General features: G+C 47.4%; 1 pseudogene; it reads left to right on the forward strand.

The window, feature by feature from the left end:
• Positions 1-7,530: 7,530 nt before the first annotated feature.
• On the forward strand, positions 7,531-18,571 carry LOC145505254 (L-lactate dehydrogenase B chain-like; annotated as a pseudogene).
• The last annotated feature ends 551 nt before the right edge of the window (positions 18,572-19,122 follow it).

Genomic DNA, 19,122 nt, shown 5'->3' on the forward strand with positions numbered 1-19,122 from the left:
CTCGGATTTGTAGAGCAGTTATGCATTTATGAGTGGTTTTCCCATATCAAAGCACACTAATCCCTTGGCTTAGAGAGGGGAAGTCTGGGATGCAGAGAGAATAATGCCTCATCTCAAACCTGGGAGAACCGGGACTGGGGACCAAGTCTCCTCACTCAAGTTCTAGGTTCTGTTCATCTCAACTAGCCAGGTTGGCCCTGCACTGATGCAACTGGTGTGGGCACTGGTCCTCTTCACCCATTCTGCTCAAAGTCACCACCTTTGCAAAACCCTCAGCAGGAAGAGAAGATGGATGGCAACAAGGGAAAAAAGTGTGCTGGGCATTGACCTCTATGGGCCGCTGTGGCCCCGACCATGAGAAAGCTGGATGGCTCCTCTGCTGGTGAGGCCTAAGTCTCAGGCTAGGTCCTGCTAAAGACAGCTCACTTTATACAGCGATAAGGACTTGGTCACTGGTCAGATTAGCCTCCCCACTGCCGCTCCAGCTGGCAACATACAGCAGGAGGGGAGAGTACATAGTCTAGAGCCTTTCATCCTGGGCTCAAACCTCAGCTCAGCTACCTGATAGCTGTGTGGCCTTGGGCAACTTCTTAACCTCTCTATGCCTCAGGTTTCCCATCTATAAAATGAGAACATTTGAAAAAAAATTGAGAACAATAATGCAGTACTTACCACATAGGATCCTCACAAGAAGTATATAAGTTAATATGCATAAGGTGCTTAAGACGATGCCTGGCACATTGTAAGGAACATTGTAAAGCAGTTGATTTATTATTACTATTAACTTATTATTTTATGTCCCAAGAGAGACTATGGATAAAGCAAGCAAAACCATAACACCCTTGAAGAGTTTCCATGGGAGGAAGGGAAAAGGCCTGTTATGCAATGGATGCAAGGGATTGTCACCCTCCATGGGCGAGTGGGTCATCAACAGGGTTACATCAGGTGGAAACTGCCATTAATAGCAGTTCCCTCTTGGGCCAGTCACAAACCCACAGAGCACGAGGGGGTGAGAAATTTTACTATTGTGGGAGTGAGAAATGTTACTACTGGGCACAATTCCATTTTTAGAATGTGGGAAGTTATTTTGAGCAGAGGGTTGCTGTTTGTTATTTCTTTAATAGTTTTTGCACTCTAACAATACAGACATGAAGGGGCTCTGACTAGAAACCAGGGCACAGTGGGGAGCCTTGCTGCGCTTCTAGGGTTGCTAGGCAACCCCTCTGGCCTCCCACCCTAGCTGCGGCCTAGTGGGGAGCCAAGGGTGGGCTCCACGAACCCCTCACAATCCCTCGTCAGGAGTGCCAGAGCTCTTCATATGCTTCTGGGACTCTCTCAAGGGTGTCTAGAGAAAGCAACCGCCTTCTCTTTTCAGCCTGAGCAGTGTCCAGTGAGGCAGGCAGATCTGCAGGGAAGAGCATTTGGTACAGTTACAGTTATGCCTTTCTTTCAAAAGTTATGTTAGTTTCCTATGGCCCCTGTAACAAACTGCCATGAACTTGGTGGCTTAAAACAACAGAAATCTGTTCTCTTATAGCCCTAGAGGCCATAAGTCCAAAATCAGTATCACTGGGCCCAAATCAAGGTTTCCATTGGGCTATGCTCCCTCCAGAGACTTTAAGGAAGAATCTGTTCTTGGCCTCCTATAGCTTCTCATGGCTGCTGACATTCCTTGGCTTGTGACTGAGTCACTCCAGCCTCTGCCTCCGTGGTCACATTGCCTTCTCCTTTTCTATCTGTGTCAAATTTCCCTCTGCCTCTCCTGTTACTACACTTAGAACCTATCTGAATAATCCAGAAAAGTATCCCTCCATCTCAGAACCCTTAACTTAATCTTACATCTGCTAAGAACTTTTTTCCATAAAAGGTAATGTTCATAGATTTCAAGGAATGAAGATCTGATATCTTGGAGGATCATCATCCAGCCTACTGGGCTTCCCTGGCGGCTCAGTCAGTAAAGAATCTGCCTACAATGCAGAATACCGCCTACAATGCAAGAGACGTGGGATTGATCCATCCCTGGGTTGGGAAGATCCCCTGGAGAAGGAAACAGCAACCCACTCCAGTACTCTTGCTTGGAGAATCCCCTGGACAGAGAAGCCTGGTGGGCTACAGTCCATGGGTTTGTAAGAGTCAGACATGACTTAGTGACTAAACCACCACCACACATTCAGCCTATTATCCAAGCCAATGTCTTCCACCAACAAAATCAGGTAGCAGGTTACCACTGAGACCTGGCGTGCTGCCCTATCACTGTCTCCCTGGCACCAAACACCAGGGTAAGAACAACTGAAAACTCAGCACTGATCCGAAGCCCTGCCCATCCTGGAGGTGCTTTGTATAGATCTGCGAACAGGCCAGGCTTGGAGTTTCTGGGAGGAATGGGGGAGTTGGACTGTACACTCAGGCAATGACAGCTCCCTTGAGGCCTCTAGTTACCACCACAAAAGGAAACAGGGAACCATAGACCAGATGCCAGGATTGTAAGAATTCAATAAGGACATGAAAAAAACAGAAAATGCTAATCCTTCAGAACGCTAGCCTCTGGAGATTAAAAAAAAAAAATTGTCCTGTAAAGTGATCTTCTTTCTAGAACTTTTTCTATTCAGATAGAAGCATATACTTATAATTTTAGAAAGCAAAAGTGGGATTATACTACTCATCCTATTCTTCAATATATGTTTTTTTTTCAATAAATGAAATATTTGGGGTGTCTTTCATGGCAGTCCATGTAGCATTTCCTCCCTATTTCTAAAGGCTGCTGACAAAAGATGGTAAGTAGTTACCCTATTTGTGGGTATTTGGATTGTTCTCAATTTTCCAGTTGAAATAAATGTGGCGCGATAGTTCAGTGAGATATTAATAGCTGACTTGCCAACATTGCTACAGGAGGCTCACAATGATGGGGAGGCATTCTCTCTCTCCTTCACACACCACCCCAACACACCTCAAAGTAATCAAGCCTTCGGTGAAAAAAATCTGGGGCTTCCCTACCTCCTAGGAAGAATTAGTCGGCCCTTGTTTTCCAAGACTGAGCATCACAGAGACAAAGAACCAGATTGTCAGAGACGAAAGGGGCTCTGTGTTTGTGGGAGCTTCCACTGCAAGCACACAAACATCTCCTTTCCATCTGGCTTAGACAATAGAAAGAACGTATTGCTTCCTGTGTCAGAAAAACCTAGGGGCTGAGTGGGATTCAGGTGTGGTTTAATTCAGAGGTTCTCAATAGCCTCAGGCTCTGGTTCTGTTTTCCTGTGGTTCTCTTGACTCCCTCCTGCTCTGTAGGTTAGCTTTGTCCACAGAATCATTTTTTCCCTTATAGTGAAAAGACTTAGTTCAGGGCCCACATTCACTCATGACACTACTCACAGGAAAAGAAATGTCTCTGTCCTAGTCTCTGTCCAGTAAAACTCCTGAGATGCATCTTGACTGGACCAGTTTAGGTCATGTGCTTACCACTGAACCAATCACAGTGATGGGAAGATGGAATGTCCTGACAGATCTAGTCTGGGTCATGTGTTTCCAGAGAGTTTAACCCTCTGAGGTTATAGAAGCAGATGGTTTTCCCAAAGTCAGAGGTATTTTTCTAATAAAAATTAGAATGTTGGGAAAGGGGAAATAGGAGAGTAGAAACTGAGGAGGTAACCAACAGGGATTCATGAATATCTTTAAGGATGAATGGGTTCAAAGTGGTCCTACTTAGGGAAAAGCAAGTGGGTTTTCTGGACTGTATAAACCCCACACCCTGGTGCCTATAGAATCCCAAGGAGGTAGAACGCAAGCACAAGTATATGAGGAGCAAATTCATACCACCTCCCCTAAAATGCACCATAGCATCCTGATATGTGAGCATATACCTGAATGTAAGGATAAATTCCTAGAAATAGAACTGTTGGGACCAAGGGCTTGCATATTCAAACTTTAATAGACATTGCTAAATTACCCTCCACAAAGATTTTACCCATTTCTCCTTCCAGCAATACTGTCTATGAAAAGGTCCATCAACCCTCTTCTTGTTAGTGTTAATACATACTCAATATTACCCATTTTTCTAACGTTGGCTATACCAGTGGGGCTTCCCTGGTGGCTCAGTGGAAAAGAATCTGCCTGCAATGCAGGAGATCTGGGTTCGATCCCTGGGTAAGGAAGATCCCTTGAAGAAGGAAATGGCTACCCACTCCAGTATTCTTGCCTGGAGAATTCCACGGACAGAGGAGCCTGGCGGGCAACAGTCCACGGGGTCGCAAAGAGTCAGACACAACTGAGTGACTAACATACACAAAGAGTTAATTTGATTTTTTCAAACTATAAGGTAGAGTGAACATCTTTGCACACATTTATTAACTAATTACAATTCTTCTATGGATTACCTGCTAGTGGCCTTTGTTCATTTTTTTATTGAGTTGTCTTTCTGCTGTTGATTTGTGAAAGCTCTTTGTAAATTAAGAATATAAGCCCTTTGTTTAATCTGTTGCAAATATTTTCCCCAGCTTGTCCTTTGTGTTTTGACTTTTTATAGTGAGCTTTTGTTGTCAGAACTTTACAAATTTTGTGTGGTTCAATGTTCTGGTTTTCTGCCTAAAAGGTCTCACTCCCCGTAAAATAACACACAATAAAACGTCAACCGTGGTTTTCTTAATGACGTCTGTGGTTTCTTTTTTATATTTAAGTACTTTACCTATCTGGAGTTTTAAAAATTGCATTATATATGCAAGGCAGGAGAGAATTTTCTTTCTTTTCAAATGGAGAGTCGGTTGGAATGTAAGAACTCTGTGAGATTCCAGGACTTTCATAACTTCTCTGCTGTTCTCATTTCCATGGAGTGATTAGAAGGGATTAAAAGGAACTTGGTTGATACTTGTCTTTAAGCTCAGGGACAGCCAGGAATGGGGGATGAGATGAGGCTGGGATGCAGTCTTCAGACAATGCTGGGAGAATTCAGTGTGGTACCCAGAGGAAGGGAAGCAGCTGAGCTCTGCAGTGAAGAAGAAAGGATGGCACGAAGAGTCAGGCTCCTCTTGAGAAGAGTTCAGGGAGCAAGAGAAAGACCCCTGCAGCGTCCACCACCCCCTAAGCCCCATACCCATACCTAGAAGTCTTTGGAAATTTTGCCGCCTCTTTCCAATCTTTCCACCCAGAGGTCTGGGCTTATTAGTGTGTGTTTGTTTCTTCCATGAGTATTTTTGATCACCTCCTTTGAATCCAAGAAAGGACCGCTATATATGGCCTGGTATGAACGGAAGTTTGTGATATAACCCTGAGACAGCAAGGAGAATGCTTGTGGGGACTCTTCTGAGTTGCAGGAGGCAGGAAGTCGTTTCATAAAAATTTCCTTTGAATGTGGCATTTAAAATGTTGTCCTTCAGATCTGAGAAAGTATTTCCCTGACTCCTGGGAAAATGAAAAGGGCCATATTGTTAACACTTGTGAACACTCATGCCTTTCCTGAAAGAGCCATCCTGGTGTGCTACCTGCCTCGTTTGGGAGAGGTCAGAGGTCAAGAACACCCTAAGGGAAGGACACCACCATCAGCAGCCATCCTGGCCTCCGTCGCAGGGGCTGGAGGTCAAGGGCTCCAAGCAGCCAGCCCCAGCAGCTTTCACAAAAGCCTGTGTACATCTCTGTCCCCACATTGACCTGGAATCACCTTTTAGGTCACCATCCCCACTGGAAGGCACAGATCATGCATCTTGGTGTGGTCAGTGCTCCATGAATGGTTGAATAAACAAATGAGTCCATGACAGTGGAGAGCAGGGTATGGTGCTGGGGCCGCAGCACTGATAGGTGGCCAAACCCAGCTGAGGACCATGCAGAGACAGAGCCCACGGCAGGCAACAGAGACCTGAGGGCAGCCTGTGGGGGAGCATGGCCCCTTCCATCAGCTTCTTCACACACAGGGTTGGCTGAGAAATGCCATCACCACCCAGTCCCAAGACTGTAACCCTCTCTTCCCTGGAGGACTGACTTCCAATGGACAGCCCCTCACAAGAACGGCAGCCATTCCTCACTCAGAAGCTTCAGCAAGTGCAAACCCAATTCCCTGAGCCCTTTCCTGCTGACTCACCACAGTCCCCCTAGGTCCGAGCTTCCTATCAGGAGCCCAGTGGACTGGAGTGGAGGGAGGGAGGAGGCTGCAGACACTGCATCAGGACCCAGGAATGCTCCGCTAGAAGGGAAGCGGAGACGACTAACTTCCTTCCCAGTTTCGGCTGCTCCGAGGGATGACCAGCAAATGGGCCATCTGGAGGGTTGAGTGGACTCCTCTGTCCCTGATTCAGTCACAGCCAGGCCCTCGTCGACCCCCATTTCAGAGAACAAGGCACCCCCAGCCCCCTGCCCTGCCGCTTGTGTTAAAGCACATCTGGGACCTGCCGGGTCACCCCTGATTGCCGGCGAAAGTGTGTGGTTGTGTCCAGTTGCCTATGACTGTGTGTCCTCACCTGCCTGTGAGTGTGGCTGAGTGTGTCTGTGGTTGTACAAGGTGGTATGAGTCTGTGCGTGACCATGCGGATTCAGAATCCCTGCATGTCACAGCATCCAGTTACGCGATTACATGCAGATGAGCGGGAGAGTATCAATGCCTGCGGTTAAGTCTCACTGTGCACTGTGTGTGTTCTCATGGGCTTGTGTGTCATGGTGTGTGAATGCATGGTCGCCTTTGGTGACATGTGACTCTACGTGGCTGTGTGCTGCTGACAGTCCTGGTGTGTGACAGAGTGTGTTTGTGGATGGCTGTGTGTGACTAGGTGGGCTTCGTATGATTCTGTAGGCCCAGGGAGGTGAGGGGTCTGAAGCCCATATTTCGTGGTAGGTGAGGAAGAGGTGTGTGTGTGTGTATGTGTGTGTGTGTGTGTGTGGTGTATGTTGTGTGCTTTCTCTTTTTCTAGGTTCTACTCCTATAACTTTTGAAAGGAAGTATAACTAGGTTGCAGGATGTTCTTCCCTGGGTCACTGACTGGTCCTAGAGTGTTTTCTCAGAACAGACCAGGTTTAGGGGCAGTGCCAGCCTGTCTGAGCCCTCACGCCAGCTCCCAGGGCTCCCAGCGCAGCCCTGGCTCAGGCCCCGGCAGCTCCCCCTTTCAGGGGCACAGCCAGCTTCTCTCAGCCTAGACATCTTCCCCTAGCTCTCCCCAGACCTATTTTGAGTGCAAAAGTAACATCAATTGTCAGTAATGCCTAACACGTCTCCTGACGTTAGGCATTACTGACAATTGGTACCCAGCTCTCTTTCTCTCCCCACCCTCAAGACCTGCCTTTAAGGAGCTCACCCCCCCTCATCACACTCCTTCAGGGAGAGTGGAGGGGGGAACTAAAGCACCCCAGATGAGGGACCAAGGGGTGTCTCAGACTCTCACAGGACCTGACAGTCCTGGCCCGCTGGGCTGCTGCCTCTGGGCTTCTGGCCTCCACTTTTCTACTAAGGAGGGTGGGTGAACCTCCCGTCTAACCGGCCCCAGGGCAGGTGACCTCGCCCACCACCTTCCACCCTCTGCAGATGGGCCTTCTGCAGAGACTCCAGCTCTTGGGCCCATGGCTCTGCCCAGGAATGATGACATGACCCCTCTGGTTTGTCTTCTACAGATCCGAGTTGGGCGACAGCTGCCCAGGTATGTGAGCCTCAAACTGCTTCTGCCCCTGCTGGAAAGAATGTCTGCACTCTGGGTTGGATGGGCTGCATGGCTGCTCCAGTGCCAGGTTGAGGTTGAGTGGGGTGCCACCCACCGAGTCAGCAGGAGTCTGGAGCACCCCAAGCAGAGAAAGTCCTAGAAGCAGAGGCAGAGGGGAAGAAGAATTGAAGGTGGGAACCAGGGCTCTATAGAGAGAACTGGGCCAGGGCCAGGAGTGTGCTACAACACCAAGGCTCCTCCAAGGGGGAGCACTCTTGAGAGGAAACCCTGGACTAGCAGCTCAGCATGCCAAGGTTCTGTTCTAATTTTGCCTCCCAGCAGGTGTGTGACCAGAGGAAGCCACTTTCCTTCTCTGGGCTTCTGTTTATCTACCTTGAAGGTTGAAACAACAGAGGAAATGAAATATGTCAAGTGAGGAGCCCAGAGGCAGGAGTAGGTGCTCCATAGACATGAGTTCTCTTCCCTTATCCTAAACATGGCTGTTGATCCCTTTCCAGGAGTCTAACTAAGGCTCTTTCCAGCCCAGATAGTCCATGTCTCTGAAGGAATCCCTCTTTTCTTCCCCCATTAACACTGGCAGGCCCACCACACCCTGATCCCAAGGAGACCCTGCTTGGAGTAGGCGAGGTGGGGTGGGGAGGGGAGTTGAACACTGAGAAGGGGAGAAAGCTAGGGGTGGAGGCAGGTGGGCAAACATGACGACAGGAGCCAGGGTCTCCCCATAGCAGGACCCGACAGGTGGCTCCTTGTCCTCCCTGACTCGGCCACTCAACCTATTCTGGTGTCCTCCCTCCCATCTGCCACCATGTGCCCTCTGGGTCTATATAGCTCCAGATCCAAATTGTTCTGGTGAGTGTGATAGCTCAACACTTGTGAAACATTCAGACTGAATTCAACATCCTAAGCTCAACAAGCTAAGCTAAGCACCAGAGGCTGGAAAAGGTAATAAGATACAGAACTGATCTGCCGAGATTTTTAAGCTACAATAACAAGAACACCTATCAATCATACTATCTAATGCCATTGGCAAATTTAAATGCCTTCAAGAGCCAAACAGATTTTACAAATGGCTGAAGCAGCTTGATGGGCATAGTAGGGCCTAGGGACCAATTATGGATCAACATTTCCTATTCCCAAGCAGGCCAAAGAAGAAACAGCTGCTTCTAGCTGCCTTTTATGGCATTTTCTAAGTTTTCACTAAGTGCCAGGCACTGTATGAAGGGCTTTTGTGCTTTCTTTCGTTTAACTCACTCAAGAATTTTGACAGATTAGTGTCATAGGAGACAGATTCTAAGGTAATCCCCATATCCTCATGTTCGTGCCCTTGTGTAATCCCCTTCCCTCGAGTGTGGGCAGGACCTGGGATTTGTTTCCAATCAATGGAATAATCATTATGCCAACATTTAACCAATATTGTCAAAGGGGTTTGGATGTCCCTTCCATGACTTCCCTGGTGGCTCAGTCGGTAAAGCATCTGCCTACAATGTGGGAGGCCCGGGTTTGATTCCTGGGTTGAGAAGATCCCCTGGAGAAGGAAATGGCAACCCACTCCAATACTCTTGCCTGGAGAATCCCATGGATGGAGGAGCCTGGTGGGCTGTAGTCCATGGGGTCGAAAAGAGTCGGACACGACTGAGCGACTTCACTTTCACTTTTCCATGATTACAATATGTTACAAAGATCCAGTCTCACCAGCAGGCTGGTGCTAAAGACTTCCTCTCTCACTGACTCTGAAGACATAAGCTGCCTTGTCTGGGGAGGGCCTATATAGAGGGTCTTATGGCAAGGAACTGTGGGTGGCCTCTAAGCGCTGAGAGCAGCCCCCTGCCAATAGCCACCAAAATTCGAGTCTTTCAACCATAAGGAGATGAATTTTGCCAACAACCTGTGTGAGCCTGGAAGTGAATCCATCCTCACTGGAGTCTCCAGATATGAATGCAGCCCTGCTTGTCATCTTTTTTTAATTTTTTATTGCAAGATATTTGCTTTACAATATTGTGCTGGATTCTGCCATAGATCAACATGAATCAGCCACAGGCATACATATGCCCCCCTGTCCAGCATCTTGACTGCAGCCTCGTAAAGGACCCAGCTCCTGACCCATGGACGCTGTAGATAACAAACATGTGCTGTTTTAAACTGTGAAGTTTATAATAATTTGTTATGAAGCCCCAGAAAACATTAGTGTAAGTATTATCTCATCTTACTAAAGAACCTAAAGCCCAGAGATTGGTCGGAGTCTCCAGTTACTACAAGGCACAGCAGAACGAGAGCCCCACCTCCAGCCTCTTCAGGCTGATGTTTTCTTCAGCCTGCTGTGGCTTGTCATTGTTCTCTCAGTTTCTACCAAGAGACAAGAGGGGTAATCTGCATGGTGTGGATTGCAGTGTTGTTTTTCCATTTCAATTCACCAATTTGCTGAACCCCTACAGTGTGCCCTGCACCATGCTGGGGGTACAGTGGTCAGCAGCACAGCCACAGGGCCTGCTCTTAGAGAGAGGATGGAGCACTAGAGGATGCAGACGATGGAAAAGTGATGTTGGCGTGATGAAAGTTACAAAACAAGGAGGGATGGGGTTTGCTTGGAACACATCATGGGACAGCCAGCTTCAGCCAAGGGCTAGGGAGAGTCTCCTTGAGGAAGTGACGTGCAGGTCCCTTGGGGGTGGGCTTAGTAGGGAGTGCGCCTCTGTGTTGCGAGTGAGTGGGTGGGTGAGCTTTCCTGAACGAGAGTCCCCAGGGAAGAGGCTTCTTCCAGCAATGTGAAGTCACCCTGTCTCTGTGCACTGGCTTCCAGGACACCTTGTCCCAAGGACCCAGGATCTCTTTGACTGGCCTGTGATGTCCAAGACCTCAGAGCATCACTTGCCAGATGTATCATGGTTGGACAGGGTAGGGGTGAAAGTTGCTTAACTGTCACTCTCATCCCTTAAACATCCTCAGACATCTGGCAGGGGAAGAATGACAGGTGGGGGCTGGAGGCACAGCAGGCAGTCAGGGGAGGAGTAAGGGTGTGAGCAGAGGCAGAGAGAAGAGCAGAAATTAGAAAGCGCAGCTCCAGCCCCCATGGGCCCCCATCTGTGATGACTCAGCAGACCCAGGGGTCCTTGCTGATGAGCTGGCAGGATGGTATGGATCAGGAAGATTCTAGCAGGAAACAGGCAGCATACTTCAATTGGACCATTAGAGGAGCATTCAGTAAAGAGATTCTTTTCAAAGGTAAGAGCAGGGTATAAGAAAGGATTGCAGGAACCTGGACCAAGGGCAGCCATCTATTCCACTGCTAGGCCTGCTGGCCTGGGGAGGTGACCAGAATGGTTTTGAGTGGAGAGGCTGCCTGAGCATCTCTGTGGCCTCAGTTGAGGGCCGCAGCCAGACTGTGGCAACCCCACAGGGGGCATTAGGGGGAATAAGTGCCCTAATTCCCTCTCCTCTCTGCCTCCCATCAGCTGGCAATGCTCCCCACTGGTCAAAGCAGAGGGTAAGGGTACCCATCAAAGCAATTCCACAAGTCAGCATCCCAGGGCACCACAGAGCAGGGTGGAGAAGTTGGGGAGCAGACCTGGAAGTGAGAGGAGACCCAGTCCCAACTCCACTCCTTCCCAGACAGCAACTCTGGACAAGCCCCTCAACTTTCCTGGGCCTCAGTTTCCCTCTCTGTAAAAAGGACAGTGAGTGTGCTTATATTGTTCCAAATTTGAAATTCAGTGATGAATTTAAGGATTCCAGCTTGGAGCCCTGAGTGCATTGACTGGTGGCCAGCACTTGGTTTCTAAGAGTTAGCAATGAGAACACAAAATCGAGGCCACTAAGGAGCCAGACACCCTGGACATCCAGCCCAGAAACCCTGGACGTCTGAACACACCAATGAGAGGCTTGCTCAGCAGGTCGTGGAGGCCTGCCAGGACTGGAACCCAGAAGCAGTCTCTCTCTCTCTGCAGGGCCCTGAGGGGTGCACATCCACACACACAACCACACACACAACCACACACACACACACACACACACACACACACACACACACTGGAGCTGTAGGAAAGGCAATGTCTCACCTCGGCCCCTCTGGAGAGAAGCAGCAACAGGCTTGTCACAGCCCAGGGTCTGTGCTCTGGATGGCTGAGGTCAGTGGAGGGAGAGACAGCAGGGCCAGGCCTCCTAGCCCTGCCCAGAATCATGGGCCCAGCTAGAAGGGAACTTGCCAGCACTAGTCCACCTCCCTGTGAAGAAATCCTCCCAGGCACCCTAGACACGTGTCATCTAGGTGGGACAATGGCAAGCCACTCCAATATTCTTGCCTGGAAAATTCCATGAACTGAGGAGCCTGGCAGGCTACAGTCCATGGGGTCGTAAAGAGTTGGCCACGACTGAGTGACTGAGCACACAGCCCACTGGCAGCAATGGGGAGGGAGCTCACCACCTCACAGGGCACTCTGGGCAGCCACCTGCCCCTGGACGTCCAGGGCCCTCCGGGGCAGCCCTTGGAACCTCAAAGTCAGACTCCAGACCCTCACTTCACCTCTATCTGCCTGAGATATCGTTTCCGTGCCCAGAACAAAGGCCCCTGGTGAAACCCACAGCCCTCTGCCCTTTACTTCTTTATCACCCGCATTTCAAGTTCACAGGAAGAGGGTTTTCAAAACATCAGAGTCAGAACGGCACTGTTGTCAATTTTTTCAAAAGAAAGGAAATCAAAAAGGATCAAAGAACTGCAGGTGCAGCAGATTAAGGCCCTGCAGGGTGGGCAGGGGCCGATGGCAAGGAAGAGTGTGCCCACCTGCAGGGGAGGCTGCTGCTTGCCCAGATCCCCAGGGTAGGAGCGGGCGAAGGGGCAAGGAGGGGGGCAGCTGGGAAAGGACAGCAGGGCTCCCGCATTGCTTTGTAGGTTGAGAGGAGACAGCTCACATGGCCCGGGTCCTTGCCAGCTCTTGCCTGCACCTGTGACAGTCTCTTAAGTCTCTGCAACGCAGTGGCAAGTTTCCTTTTTCCGAGCAATGCCAGCCGTGTCTCTTGTGCTCCTGACATCTCAGTGTCCTGAGCTCAGAGCAGGAAATGCTAGTGTGCACATCTCTGCTGAGACCGTCACTGAATTTACCAAGCTGCTCATTAAAGGCGTACACCATGACATTGTTTCTTTTACTGCCTGGACGTCCCTTTTGCTTCATTTTTCTGGTTTCCTTTCCCTTTATTTTATCTTGTTTATTGAGTGGATCCATTTAGAAAAAAAAGTTGTGAGATGTTTTTAAAATGTGAAAAAGCAGAGGGATTATATAATGAGCATCCTAGTATCCAGTTTTATCAGTTCGTAACAGATTGTCATTTTTTTTCCTCTTTTTGCTGTGGTACAATATACTAACACAAAATTTACCATTTTACCCATTTCAATCTGTTTTAGAAACATAACATTATACATACAGCTAAAGAGCCCTATGGCCTCTTCACCATGCCCTTCCCTTCTTCCCTAGAAAAGTGAAGTGAATGAATTGGTTCAGGCATGTTCAACTCTGCAACCCCAGGGACTGTAGCCTGCCAAGCTCCTCTGTCACTGGAATTCTCCAGACAAGAATACTGGAGTGGGTAGCCATTTCCTTCTCCAGGGGATCTTCCTGACCCAGGGATTGAACCCAGGTCTTCTGCATTGCAGGCAGACTATTTACCCTCTGAGCCACCAGGGAATCCCTAGAAGTAACCACTATTCTGAATTTGATTCTTCTATAGAAGTGATGCATGAATGTTGTAAAATAATCCATGTAGTGGAGAAGATACAGGGCCAAAAGTAAACCTTCTCCTGCTTCTCTCAGCCTTAAACTCACTTGTCCCTTGAAGTAACCATTGTTAAAACTTTCTATGAATCTTTCCAGGTATCTTTTAATACAAATGAATGTATTAGTTTGTCTTCTTTCTTTATACACGTGAGCTTACACTATGCATAATGTTCTCCAACATGCCTTTCGTTTCCAGTTATCATTGTTCCTTGGAATTTTTCTGTGTTAGTACTACTAATTCTACTGTGTTCTTTTTAACAGCTGCATGAGATTCTACTTTATTTGATAGTTTCCCACGGAAGGGTATTTAGGTGGTTTCCAGAGGCTTAGCTATTCTAAACAAGCCTACATGGAACATTCTTGACATATAGTTTTGCTCACTTGTGGGAATACTGTATATCTGTATATAAATACCTGAAAGTGGAGTTTCTAAGTAAAAAATATTGAACATTTGACACCTCGAATGACGTGCCTACCCACGTCTAAAAATGATCAACTCAAACACCAACAAACTACATGTGAGAGTTTCTATCTCCCCACATCCTCGAGAGCATGCTTTTTCATACCACTTTTGGTCTTTTGTTTATTTTCTTCTGTAAGCTGTCTGCTCTTACCCTTTTCAAACCCTAGCATTTTATGGGCTGACTTTTTACACTTGAATCTTTGATCCATTTGAAATTAATTTTAGTTGATATTCTTTTCAATGAACATTTATTGATGTTCCCACTCTGTAAATAGGTTGAATGAAGTACTGAGATAAAGGTAAAAGCAGATTTCTCTCCATTCAACAGGCCACAACTAACTGATTTTGCCTTCCCACTTAGAACTAGCTGATGTCGAGGCTCTAGGTTAAGAAGTGGACTATCCATAACGGATGAGTGAACAGAGAGGCACTGCAGACATCCAGTCAGTGAGTTGTTCTATAAACAGGCAGTGGTGGATTCAATCAATGGAATTTTGTTTTTTTTCCTGAAGAGATGTGTATCGCATGTGGGAAGAGGGGTACACACGTGCTTGGTGACCAGAGGAACAGACTGTGGCAGAGAGGAAACAGTCCACCAAATCCATTCTCTCTCTTCCACTATGATGAACTTGAAGCTGGGAGCATGGCTGCCCATCTGGGGATAGTATTTCCCACCTCCGTGCATTTAGAAAGGGCCATATGACTACACAGGCTTCCCTGGTGGCTCAGTTGGTAAAGAATCCACCTGCCAACACAGGAGATGCAAGAGATGTGGGTTTGATCCCTGAGTCAAGAAGGTCCTCTGGAGAAGGAAATGGCAACCCACTCCAGTATTCTTGCCTGGAAAATCCCATGGGCAGAGGAGCCTGGTGGGCTACAGTCCGTGGGGTTGCAAAGAGTCAGGCATAACTGAGCACACATATGTACGCATGCACTCGTATGACTACATTCTCACCAGGGGAATGTGAGTGGAGCTGGTATTAGCCCCTCCGGCTATAATGATTTTAAAATACAACACAACACACATTCTTCGACTCTCAACTACCAAGTGACAGGTGTCTATGACCCCTCCACTTGAACCTGGGTAGTCTTCATCCCAGAGGAAAGTGGAAAGTCATGTGATCACTGAGACTAGAGGCGTAGAAGGCTGGGCAGCTTCTACCTTGTGGGAAGACTCACTCTTGATGCCCCAAGTCTCGGTAAAAGAAGTCCAACTCCTGTGAGGACCCCAAGTTAGAGAGGCCACATGTCCATGCCCTGGAACAGGCCCCACTGAGCCCAGTCTTCTAGCCAAGCACCAGGTGAGTGAAGATGCAGACAATTTAACCCCTACCACTGGAATCACCCCTAGCCATCTGAGTCTTCCCAGCTGAGGCCCCAGACATTGTAGAATACAGACAGAAGCCATGGTCCAGGAATTCTGCCCCAACCCCCAGCATTCCTCACAGACCCACAGAATCAATGAGACTAATGAAATAGTTGATATTTTATAGCACTATTTCAGAGTGGTTTGTTATCCAGTAATAGATATCTGGAACCAAGCCAAGACCAAGGAAACTCTTTCCCTTCTTGCTGACTCCAACCCAGATGTGGCAGTGATCCAGCCTCCACAATGCAGATGACAACTCCTAGGATGACAGAGCCACTGGAGGAAAGGACCTGGGTCCCAAAGGACCACATGGAGCACTGTTGCCAGCTGATAAGAAAAACTTACCTCGAGGGGCATATGTGAGAGAGGAACACATGTCTTTATCCTTTAAGCCAGCGGCCCCCAAACTTTTTGGCACCAGACACCAGTTTCATGGAAGACAATTTTTCCACAGACCAGAGGGGATGAGGAGGATGGTTTCAGGATGATTCAAGCATATTATATTTATTGTGTACTTTATTTCTAATCTAATGCCACACTGATCTGACAGGAGGTACCTCTCTGCAGCCCGGAGGTTGGGGACCCCTGCCTTAAGCCAAACAAACAATACATGCTGTACACCTGAAACTAACACAACATTGTTCATCAGCTATACGCCAATAAGAAACAAACAATACAAAGATACAACAGTGAGCAAGGCACACCACGTCTGGGGAGGAGGATGGAGGGAGGGGTCACAAGGACAGATCAAACCCCGCAAGAGGATGCAGTTGGTTATTTAATGATAGTTGTAATCAGTTCTTTGCAGAGATATACAGGGAGCTGTGAAAACCATTTGAAGGGCTCTCACCCAGTGTGGGCGGACAAGAAAGGTAGCCTTGAGGAAATGATGCTGTTTTGAGACCAAAAGCGTGAGTAGAAATTAAGTAGAAAGATGGAGAGGGAAGAGAGGAAGACTGCTATGGCACCAAAAGTGGGTGGAACATGTACAAGGGCTCTGAGTCAGGAAGGAGATGGTGAGTTTGAGGAACTGGAAAAAATAAAAACCTCTATGGGGCTCATGGGTCAGGCTGAGGACTTCAAATCTGACCTCTAAGAAATACGAATTCATGGGATAGTTCCAGCAGGAGAGTGACTTGATTGGATCATCCTCTGGAAGCTGAGGGGAAGATACGGGAGCAGGGAGACCAGTGGGAGGTACATGAAGACCCTGTCTATGGTGGGGACTGTGGGGAGAAGTGATTGGGTCTGACGGATATTTGGGAGGTGGCTGGTAGGACTTGGAGGGTAGGGGGAGATGGGTGCAAGAGAGATGAGTCAAGGACGAAACACCAAGGAAATGATGTCTGGTCTATAAGTAAGTTATGACATCATGGCCAGAGGAAACCTAGACAGGGCCAAGTCCAAAGGTAGCTCAGATCAGGAGAATGGGGATTGGATTTGTTGGTGGGTGCCTTTGAGCAAGCCATTTCCTCCATCTTTATAAATTGTCTATGAAAACAACTTACTACGCAGAACAGCTTTTGTGTAAGGACAATGGCTGCCTTCATTCACCCCAAAACACTTAGTGAGTGGTGCCTATGATGTGCAATAAATAATATATAAAGTACATGTACCATAAAGTACATGGTGTGTTAGTGACAGTGCCAAGGAGAGCAAATAAAGTCGAGAAAGGAGACAGAAGGCAGAAGCAGAGTTTTAGATAAGATGTTTAAGGCATACGCTCATGAACAAGGTGTCCAGGTTCTATGGAACCTGAGGGAGGCTTTCCTCTGGAAAATAAACATTAAAACATCTTATTTTTTCACATTTCACAAAAATCGTGGCTCTATGAATAGACCCCTAGGGCTTGGAAGGGGTAGGTGTGAGTAAGGGGGCCCAGAGCATAGGCATCAAGAGTTTTCTCAGTAATTCCACCTCTGCTCATGAGTAACAGAGCCGTAGGAAGGGTGGAGGGTGACTGTGGGTGTTGCCAAAAGAACCTGCTTTATGTGACTTACAGTAAGTCACTCAACTACTCTGACACCCAATTTCCTGAACTGTAAATGTCCTTATAAGGTTTTAAGGAGTAAATAAAGGCATGTAAATCAAATTTCCAGCTCAGAGTAATACATGGTAGCTAATTATTTTAATTTTTATTCCTATCTGACACAGAGGGAAAACCATGGTCTTGGCTGTGGGAAGTGACCAAAATAAAAGGAGGATTATGAGCCCCACATTGCCTGTGAAGTCTGGGGTCAGTGGCTGCAGGAGGTGCACATTGTATGCGTGGTTTTGACCTGTGGAACTGGTGTGGCAATGGCCCTCATGTGCTGCCTTCTGGAGAACAATCTTAGGGAGACCACACATCAAGTGAAGTCCTAGCTGCCCCTAGGGACTTGAATGCATGAACAAGATGAACAGAAAGAGGGGAGGCTGAGCACATGGCTAACATTGCACATTAGTCCTCCTTTACACAACTATTACAACTGTCTCCCAAGCCTTCTCTCTCCTGTGAACAAGGGCAACTCTTAAGGAAAAACTGATTGCATAGCTGCAGGAGAGGAGGCAACAGTCACAAACAATAAAATCATTGCAGTGGGTGTTGGACAAGTAAGTATGGCATGTGCCATCAGCATTCTGGGAAAGTCCCTGGCTGATGAACTTGCCCTTGTGGATGCTTGGAAATGCATCTGCAACATGGGAACATCTTTCTTCAGACACTTAAAATTGTGACAGAGAACAGATCACCCTCTGACTATGGGGATAACTACAGGAGTCCACCAGCAAGAGAGAGAGAGTCATCTCAGTCCGGTGCAGAGGAATGTTTTCTTCAAATTCATTATTCCTCTGATCATCAAGTACAGTCCCAACTGCATCATAAGTGTGGCTTCCAACACAGTGGATATCCTCATATATATTACCTGGAAACTAAGTGGATGACTCAAGCACCATGTTATTGAAAGTGGGTGTCAAAGGTTTCACTATTTTATGGCTGAAAACTTGGCATTCATTCCAGCAGCTGTCATGGATGGATTTGGGGAGAACACGGTGACTCAAGTGTAGCTGTTTAGAGTAGAATATATGTGGCCAGCATTTCTGTTCGGGAACTGAGCCCAGAAATGGGAAAGAACAATAATAGTGAAAATTGGAAGGAAGTATATAAGGTGGTAGTGGAAAGTGCCTGTGAAATCACCAAGCTAAAAGGGTAACCAACTGGTCTGTTGGATGACATGTGACGGATCTCATTGAATCCATGGTGAAAAATCTATCCAGGATTCATCTGGAGTCACAATGGTGAAGGGGATGCGTGGCATTTAGAATGAAGTCTTCCTCAATTGTCCATGTGTCCTTAATGCTCAGGGGTTAACCAGTATTATCAACCAAAAGCTGAAGGCTGATAAGGTTGCTCAACTCGAGAAAAGTGCAGATACACTGAGGGACATCCAGAAGGCCCTGTAAGGCCTGTGACTTCTGGGTTCTAAGTTGTAGAAATTTTAAAACACCTATGTGAGGGAATTCCCTGGTGGCCCCATGCTTCAGACTCTGTGCTTCCACTGCAAAGAACATGAATTCGATTCTGGGTCAGGGAACTAAGATCCTGCATACTGCATGGAGTGGCCAAAACATAAAAATAAGAATAGAAACAAAAACACTCCACTGTGATTATCCATGAGCCTTTGGTTTTCATCCATGTACATGGATCACAGTTTGCTTTTTCTCTTCCTAGATGTGTGAATTTGGGCTCAAAAAATCAAAGGCCATGCTTGTGGTTTAATGTTTGCAATAGGAGACCTTGCTCTAGGAGTATTAACTATCAAAAAAATAAATAAATAAAAAGCAAGATGGAAGGAGAGAAAGAAAGGACGGAGGCTGGGAGCTTGGGCAGGTCTGGATTCTAATCCTGCCTCTGCCTCTGCC

Source organism: Giraffa tippelskirchi, chromosome 5, assembly GCF_054371585.1.
Source record: "Giraffa tippelskirchi isolate mGirTip1 chromosome 5, T2T-mGirTip1v1.2.pri, whole genome shotgun sequence".
Lineage (NCBI taxonomy): Eukaryota > Metazoa > Chordata > Mammalia > Artiodactyla > Giraffidae > Giraffa > Giraffa tippelskirchi.